Below are 9,070 nucleotides of genomic sequence, written 5' to 3' on the forward strand. Positions count from 1 at the left end.
CAAATTGTCATCGATTGTATCCCTAAGGCTATTCAACCTATCCATCCCTAGTCAGAGCATTGCTTCTGATCCCTTGTCTTGGAATTCATAATTCCTTTGCATTTGAGCTTTGAGTTAGTCAGTTGTTTCTATAATCTGATCTCTTTGCATTTTTTCTTCCTCTGGTTGAGTACTGATGCTCACACCAAATCCCTTGTGGACCACCAGAACCTTTGTTGGATTTTATCCGACAACGTCCTTCATATTCAATAAGCTTGTGAGACTTTCCTCGGATACATAATGCCTTTGGTAAATTGTATCCTCTGCTTTCTCAAGCATGCTCTACCATCGAGTTTGTGTTATTTATTCTTGAAATTTGTGGTATATGCTCCTAAGATGCCCCGATGGGTTGAACCTATGCCTTCCCCAAACCGTATGAACCCGAAAGTTTTCGTGAGTCATACTCTTTTGTTGCTCTGCCAAATAAAATTTCAACACTAAAACTTTTTCGAAAACGAGAAGTGAATGAAAGGTTATGCATTGCAGAAGTGGGAGTCGACCTTGAACCTTTGTGTTCATGCCCACTGACATGATGTGGAACTTATCATGAAAGCTTCTTGCAAGAATATTTAACCATTTGAATAATTCTTACGGTATCGTAAATTGGATCCCTTGTAGTTATGGTTCCGACCATGCTAAACTTATTCAATATATCTGAAAGGAAACCATTCCATTGCCTCATCTATTCTGACAAGATTAAAGTACCTGCTATTGCAAGTCAACGCCCCAATTCAGTTTCTATTCTGATTTGCCCTCGAGTATACTCTCTAGTATATCGAGAATATCAAGGAACTACATAACTTCTTATGAGTTCTTCATCAACTATTATTCTCGCCGATTCCAATCCACCCCGGGTTCCAAGTTATTAGTCACTCGAGAACACCGATAACTGAATCGAGTCCGCATTGCGATTAAACAACTCTTATTAATCTTCTCAACCTATGAATTTGTACTCGATCACATCATTCCTAGCCTGATCGGCTATATGATTATCGTGCTGATTTTAACTATGCTACCTGGTCTTTATTCCCAGAGCACAACTTTTGACGATGAGCTAAGCTTATGTCAATCTTCCTTGTCTTATCGTTTCACCTCAAACAACAAGCTTGATTCCGAGTTGGTGTCGTATCCATGGTTCCAATAATCTTTCGCTGCATTAGTCCTTTTGCTTGATATAGTTGTTGTTTGATTGCTTCTTCGTGGAGCCTCTCGACAAAACTTGTCGTGATCATCATCAACATTTTGACTCCTTCTAGAATATCAATCGAATTCTTGATGAGAAATACCATCCTTGCCCCTCGATGATTTGTGTTATCATCAACAACTGTGTTGACTTCCTTCCAACACAAACTTGTTCATGTTTTGTGTTGTAACTTGAGTTCCTTACTATCCAGCTTGTGTTATGTTCTATCTTTGGGTATTACCACCTTTTATGTCAAGAATGTCATGGGAGTTTCACCACTTCTTAAGAAATCCTTGATGTAGTGATGCTTGTCGCCATCACCATTCTTTTCTTGGCCCCCGTGTTGAGTGAACTATGTTGTGAGAATTTAATATCTCTAGCAACCCTATTGTTTCGAAGTGAATGTCCGATAGTTTCGTTATCGAATCACCATTCTAACTTTGATCATCCTACTTGGTCCATATTTCCAGATGCATTTTCATTCAATATTTAATTGTGGGTGTTCCCATCGAACATACCTCATTATATACTTTGGTGTGTCCGATGCTATCACCTCGTTAACTTAATTATGGAAATCCATCTTTTTGGAAACCATGATGAATTTCCCGATGATGACCCAAAAGTATAGGGGATCTATCGTAGTCCTTTAGATAAGTAAGAGTGTCGAACCAAACGAGGAGCAGAAGGAAATGATAAGAGGTTTTCAGCAAGGTATTCTCTGCAAGCACTGAAATTATAGGTGACAGATAGTTTTGTGATAAGATAATTTGTAATGAGCAACAAGTAACAAAAGTAAATAAAGTGCAGCAAGGTGGCCCAATCCTTTTTGTAGCAAAGGACAAGCCTTGAAAAATTCTTATATAGAGAAAAGCGCTCCCGAGGACACATGGGAATTATTTTCAAGCTAGTTTTCATCACGTTCAAATGATTCGCGTTCGGTACTTTGATAATTTGGTATGTGGGTGGACCGGTGCTTGGGTACTGCCCTTAATTACTTGGACACGCATCCCACTTATGATTAACCTCTATTGCAAGCATCCGCAACTACAACAAAAGTATTAAGGTAAACCTAACCATAGCATGAAACATATGGATCCAAATCAGCCCCTTACGAAGCAACGCATAAACTAGGGTTTAAGCTTCTGTCACTCTAGCAACCCATCATCTACTTATTACTTCCCAATGCCTTCCTCTAGGCCCAAATAATGGTGAAGTGTCATGTAGTCGACGTTCACATAACACCACTAGAGGAAAGACAACATACATCTCATCAAAATATCAAACGAATACCAAATTCACATGACTACTAATAGCAAGACTTCTCCCATGTCCTCAGGAACAAACATAACTACTCACAAAGCATATTCATGTGCATAATCAAAAGGGTATTAATATGCATATAGGATCTGAACATATGATCTTCCACCAAATAAACCAACTATCATCAACTACAAGGAGTAATTAACACTACTAGCAACCCACAGGTACCAATCCCGGACTTAGAGACAAGAATTGGATACAAGAGATGAACTAGGGTTTGAGAGGAGATGGTGCTGGTGAAGATGTTGATGGAGATTGACCCCCTCCCGATGAGAGGATCGTTGGTGATGACGATGGCGATGATTTCCCCCTCCCGGAGGGAAGTTTCCCCGGTAGAACAGCTCCGCTAGAGCCCTAGATTGGTTCCGCCAAGGTTCCGCCTCATGGCGGCGGAGTCTCGTCTCGAAAGTTGGTTTATGATTTTTTCCTCATCGAAAGACTCCATATAGCATAAGATGGGCATTGGAGGGCCACCAGGGGGCACGAGGCAGGGGGGCGCGCCCCCACCCTCGTGGGCAGGGTTTGGCCCCCCTCCGGAACTTCTTGCGCTAAGTATTTTTTATATATTCTAAAAATGACTTCCGAAAGTTTCAGGACTTTTGGAGCTGTGCAGAATAGGTCTCTAATATTTGCTCCTTTTCCAGCCCAGAATCCCAGCTGCCGGCATTCTCCCTCTTTATGTAAACCTTGTAAAATAAGAGAGAATAGGCATAAGTATTGTGACATAATGTGTAATAACAACCCATAATGCAATAAATATCGACATAAAAGCATGATGCAAAATGGACGTATCAACTCCCCCAAGCTTAGACCTCGCTTGTCCTCAAGCGAAAGCCAAAATCGAAAAATATTTTCACATGTTTAGAGATAGAGGTGTCGATAAAAATAAAATACGGACATGAGGGCATCATGATCATTCTTAGAACAACAACTTATATAATTGTTGTCATATGATCTCTTATGCTAGAGTAACAATTCAATCACTATTTCAAGTATGAATCATAAACTTCATTGAAAACTAACAAACTATAATCTCAGTCATTGGAGCAATTTCAATTTATCATAACATAGGAAAGAGTCAATATAAGAGCTTTTCAGCAAGTCCACATACTCAACTATCATATAGTCTTTCACAATTGCTAACACACACGCAATACTTATGGGTATAGAGTTTTAATCGGACACAAAGAAAGATAGGGGCTTATAGTTTTGCCTCCCAACGTTTTACCTCAAAGGGTAATGTCAACAATAATAGTTCATGAAAACTCACATCCAATTAGCCATATATACCAGGATCTTTCCAACATGTTGTGCTTGCCAAAAGATGAAATATAAAAAGGAAAGGTGAAGATCACCATGACTCTTATGCAAGGTAGGAGATAAAAGTAAAAGATAGGCCCTTCGCAGAGGGAAGCAGAGGTTGTCATGTGCTTTTATGGTTGGATGCACAAAATCTTAATGCGAAAGAACGTCACTTTATATTGCCACTTGTGATATGGACCTTTATTTTCTTCCATATCACACGGTCGTATAAAGCTTGTTTTCTCCCACACTAATAAGTCATACATATTTAGAGAGAAATTTTTATTGCTTGCACCGATGACAACTTACATGGAGAATCTTACTCAATCCATAGGTAGGTATGGTGGACTCTCATGGAAAAACTGGTTTAAGGGTGTTTGGAAGCACACGTAGTATCTCTACTTAGTGCAAAGAATTTGTCTAGCATGAGGGGGAAAGGCAAGCTCAATCATGTTGGATGATCCAAGACAATATAATTTATCTGAGATGCAAGAAAACATAATCCATTACGTTGTCTTCCTTGTCCAATGTCAACTCTTTTAGCATGTCATATTTTAATGAGTGCTCACAATCATAAAAGATGTCCAAGATAATGTATTTATATGTGAAGACCTCTCTTTCTTTATTACTTCCTATTAATTGCAACGATGACCAAAACTATGTTTTACAACTCTTAACAACTTTTATTCATCATACTTTTTATATGTGAGCTCATTACTCTCCATAAGATCCATATGATCTCTTTTATTTCCTTTTTATTCTTTCCCTTCTCTTTTATTCCTTCAAGATCATAGCAAGATAATCAAGCCCTGGACTCAACACTAATCTTTATTATATATAGCTCACGGACTCGATTACATAGAAGGATCATAAAGCAAAACCCACAACTAGATCATACTAAGAACTTTTATTCTACTAGCTCAAAATATTATCAAAAGGATCGAACTAAGAAAAACAGTAAAGATAAAAGTGATGGTGATACGATACCGGGGCACCTCCCCCAAGCTTGGCAGTTGCCAAGGGGAGTGCCCATACCCATGTGATTTTGTCTCCTTTGTTGGTGAAGAAGGTGGAGTTGTTGATGATGTAGGATTGTCGTCCTACTTCCAAGGCATAGGCTCGCCATCATTGAAGGATGACCGAGTCTCCTGGATCCTCAAATCTGCAGCCAAACTCATCTTTTTGAATCTATATTCATACTCATAGTTTTGGTTTTGCAGGTCATAGATTTGGGCTTGGAGGTGCTCGATCTTCTCGTGAAGCTCGAAGATGGTCTCCCCAATGTTCTTGGCATCCAGCTTGTGGTTGTTGGTGAACTCCGCGATCATCATATGGTTGGTGTCGAGTCCGCGTTCCACCATCTCCTGGCACATGAAAACTTGTTGCTCCATTGCCTCGAGCCTCGTCTCCACGCTTCCGGTCCTCCTTGGTCCCTCAGCATCACGGATGTGCAACACCCCCTCACGCATCTCAATGGTTTGAGGGTGTTGGAGCACTTCCGCGAGGTAGGGGTTGATGACCTTCTAAAAAAATTGTCCTTGGGGGCACTTGAAGACGTCATGACAACCTAGATCTGTTAGAAAAATAGCTCGAAACAAGGACGAGAGATATTTGCGTGATACGGGGGTCAAAACCTCCGGGAGATTATATAATGAATTTTTACCGACCAAAATACGTAACGTGCAAGAAAACGGAGTCCGGAGAGCGCACGAGGTGCCCACGAGGTAGGGTGGCGCGCCCAGGGGGTAGGGCGTGCCCTCCACCCTCGTGGAGCCCTCGTGTCCTTCGCGGACTGATTCTTATTTTTCTATTTTTCTAAATATTCCAAAACGGAGAAAAATTGCCATTAGAACTATTTTGGAGTCGGTTTACTTACCGTACCACATACCTATTCCTTTTCGGAGTCTGAAATGTTCCGGAAAGTATCCCTTATGTATTCCTCCGGGGTTACGGTTTCAATAACATTGGTTTCAACATTTATAGGATTACCTGAGATATAATGTTTAATTCTTTGACCGTTCACCACCTTCGGATTTGTGCCTTCGAAGTTGTTGATTTTTATGGCACCGGAACGATAGACCTCCTCGATAACGTAAGGACCTTCCCATTTAGAGAGAAGTTTTCCTGCAAAAAATCTTAAACGAGAGTTGTATAGCAATACATAATCACCTACAATAAACTCACGCTTTTGTATCCTTTTGTCATGCCATCTTTTAACTTTTTCTTTCAATAATTTGGCATTCTCATAGGCTTGGGTTCTCCATTCATCAAGTGAGCTAATGTCAAATAACCTCTTCTCACCGGCAAGTTTGAAATCATAATTGAGTTCTTTAATAGCCCAATAAGCCTTATGTTCTAGTTTGAGAGGTAAGTGACATGCTTTTCCATAAACCATTTTATACGGAGACATACCCATAGGATTTTTATATGCAGTTCTATAGGCCCATAATGCATCATCAAGTTTCTTGGACCAATTATTTCTAGATCTATTAACAGTCTTTTGCAAAATTAATTTGAGTTCTCTATTGCTCAATTCTACTTGGCCACTAGACTATAGGTGATAAGGAGATGCAATTCTATGATTAACATCATATTTAGCAAGCATTTTACGAAAAGCACCATGAATAAAATGTGAACCACCATCAATAATTAAATATCTAGGGACTCCAAATCTTGGAAAAATAACTTCTTTAAGCATCTTAATAGAGGTGTTATGATCAGCACTACTAGTTGGAATAGCTTCTACCCACTTAGTAACGTAATCAACAGCAACTAAAATATGTGTGTATACATTGGAGGTAGGAAAAGGTCCCATATAACCAAAGCCCCAAACATCAAATGGTTCAATAACAAGTGAATAATTCATAGGCATTCCTTGACGTCTACTAATATTACCAATTCTTTGACATTCATCACAAGATACAACAAACTTACGGGCATCCTTGAAGAGAGTAGGCCAATAAAAACCGGATTGCAATACCTTATGTGTAGTTCTATCTCCAGCGTGGTGTCCTCCATAAGCTTCGGAGTGACACTTGCGTAGGATCTGTTCTTGTTCATGCTCAGGTACACAACGTCTAATAACACCATCTACTCCTTCTTTATAAAGATGTGGGTCATCCCAAAAGTAATGTCTCAAATCATAGAAAAACTTTTTCTTTTGCTGGTATGTGAAACTAGGTGGCATAAATTTAGCAAGAATATAATTAGCATAATCAGCATACCATGGAGCAGTGTGAGAAGCATTTATGACATTTAATAGTTCATCAGGAAAGCTATCATCAATAGGTAGTGGGTCATCAAGAACATTTTCTAACCTAGACAAGTTGTCTGCAACGGGGTTCTCAGCTCCCTTTCTATCAATAATATGTAAATCAAATTCTTGTAGCAAGAGAACCCATCTAATAAGTCTAGGTTTAGCATCTTTCTTTTCCATAAGATATTTAATAGCAGCATGATCCATGTGAATAGTTACTTTAGAATCAACAATATAAGGTCTGAACTTATCACAAGCAAATACAACTGCTAAGAATTCTTTTTCAGTAGTAGCATAATTTCTCTGGGCATTGTCTAGAGTTTTACTAGCATATTGAATAACATTTAATTTCTTATCAACTCTTTGTCCTAGAACAACACCTACAGCATAATCACTGGCATCACACATAATTTCAAAGGGTAAATTCCAATCAGGTGGCTAAACAATAGGTGCAGAGATCAATGCTTTCTTAAGTATTTCAAATGCTTCTATGCAATCATTATAAAAAATGGTATATCTTTTTGTAATAAATTAGTCAAAGGACGAGAAATTTTTGAGAAGTCCTTAATGAACCTCCTACAAAACCAGCGTGACCAAGGAAACTTCTTATACCTTTGATGTCCTTGGGACATGGCATCTTTTCAATAGCATCAACCTTAGCTTTATCAACTTCAATACCTCTTTCAGAAACTTTATGCCCCTATACAATACCTTCATTAACCATAAAGTGGCACTTCTCCCAATTCAAGACAAGGTTAGTTTCTTCACATCTCTGCAAAACTCGATTAAGGTTGCTTAAGCAATCATCAAAAGAGGATCCATAGACGGAGAAATCGTCCATGAAAACCACACAAATCTTTTCACAAAAGTCAGAGAATATAGCCATCATGCATCTTTGGAAGGTAGCAGGTGCATTACATAAACCAAAAGGCATACGTCTATAAGCAAAAGTACCAAACGGGCAAGTAAAAAGTGGTCTTAGATTGATCATCAGCTGACACAGGTATTTGAGAGAAACCAGAATAACCATCTAGAAAGCAAAAAATGTGTATGTTTGGATAATCTTTCTAGCATTTGATCAATAAAAGGTAAGGGGTAATGATCCTTTTTAGTAGCCTTATTTAATTTGCGGAAATCAATTACCATCCTATAACCTGTAATAATTCTTTGAGGAATCAATTCATCTTTATCATTAGGAATGACAGTAATACCTCCCTTTTTAGGGACACAATGGACAAGACTTACCCACTGACTATCAGCAACGGGATAAATTATACCTGCCTCAAGGAGCTTTAGTATTTCCTTCCTTACCACTTCTTTCATTTTAGGATTCAGTCGTCATTGGTGATCACGAACTGGTTTGGCATCTTTCTCCAAATTTATTTTGTGTTGACATAGTGTGGGACTAATGCCCTTAAGATCATCAAGAGTATATCCAATAGCAGCACGGTGCTTCTTCAGAGTTTTCAATAATCTCTCTTCTTCATGCTCTGAAAGGTTAGCACTAATAATAACAAGATATATCTTTTTCTCATCAAGATAAGCATATTTAAGAGTATCGGGTAACGGTTTGAGCTCAAACACAGGATCACCCTTGGGTGGAGGAGGATCCCCTAGGATTTCAACAGGCAAATTGTGTTTCAAGATGGGTTCCTACTTAAAGAATACTTCATCTATTTCCATTATTTCATTCATAAACACATCATTTTCATGGTCTAGCAAATACTGTTCTAAAGGATCACTAGGAGGCATGACAATAGAAGCAAGACCAATAATTTCATCTTTACTAGGCAATTCTTCTTCACGGTGTTGTCTGCGAAATTTAGAGAAATTAAACTCATGAGACATATCACCTAAACCAATAGTAACAACATCATTTTTGCAATCTATCTTAGCATTAATGTGTTCAAGAAGGGTCTACCAAATATAATGGGACAAAAGCTATCTTGTGGGAACCAAGAACAAGAAAA

This window comes from Triticum urartu, chromosome 7 (assembly GCF_003073215.2).
Source record: "Triticum urartu cultivar G1812 chromosome 7, Tu2.1, whole genome shotgun sequence".
NCBI lineage: Eukaryota > Viridiplantae > Streptophyta > Magnoliopsida > Poales > Poaceae > Triticum > Triticum urartu.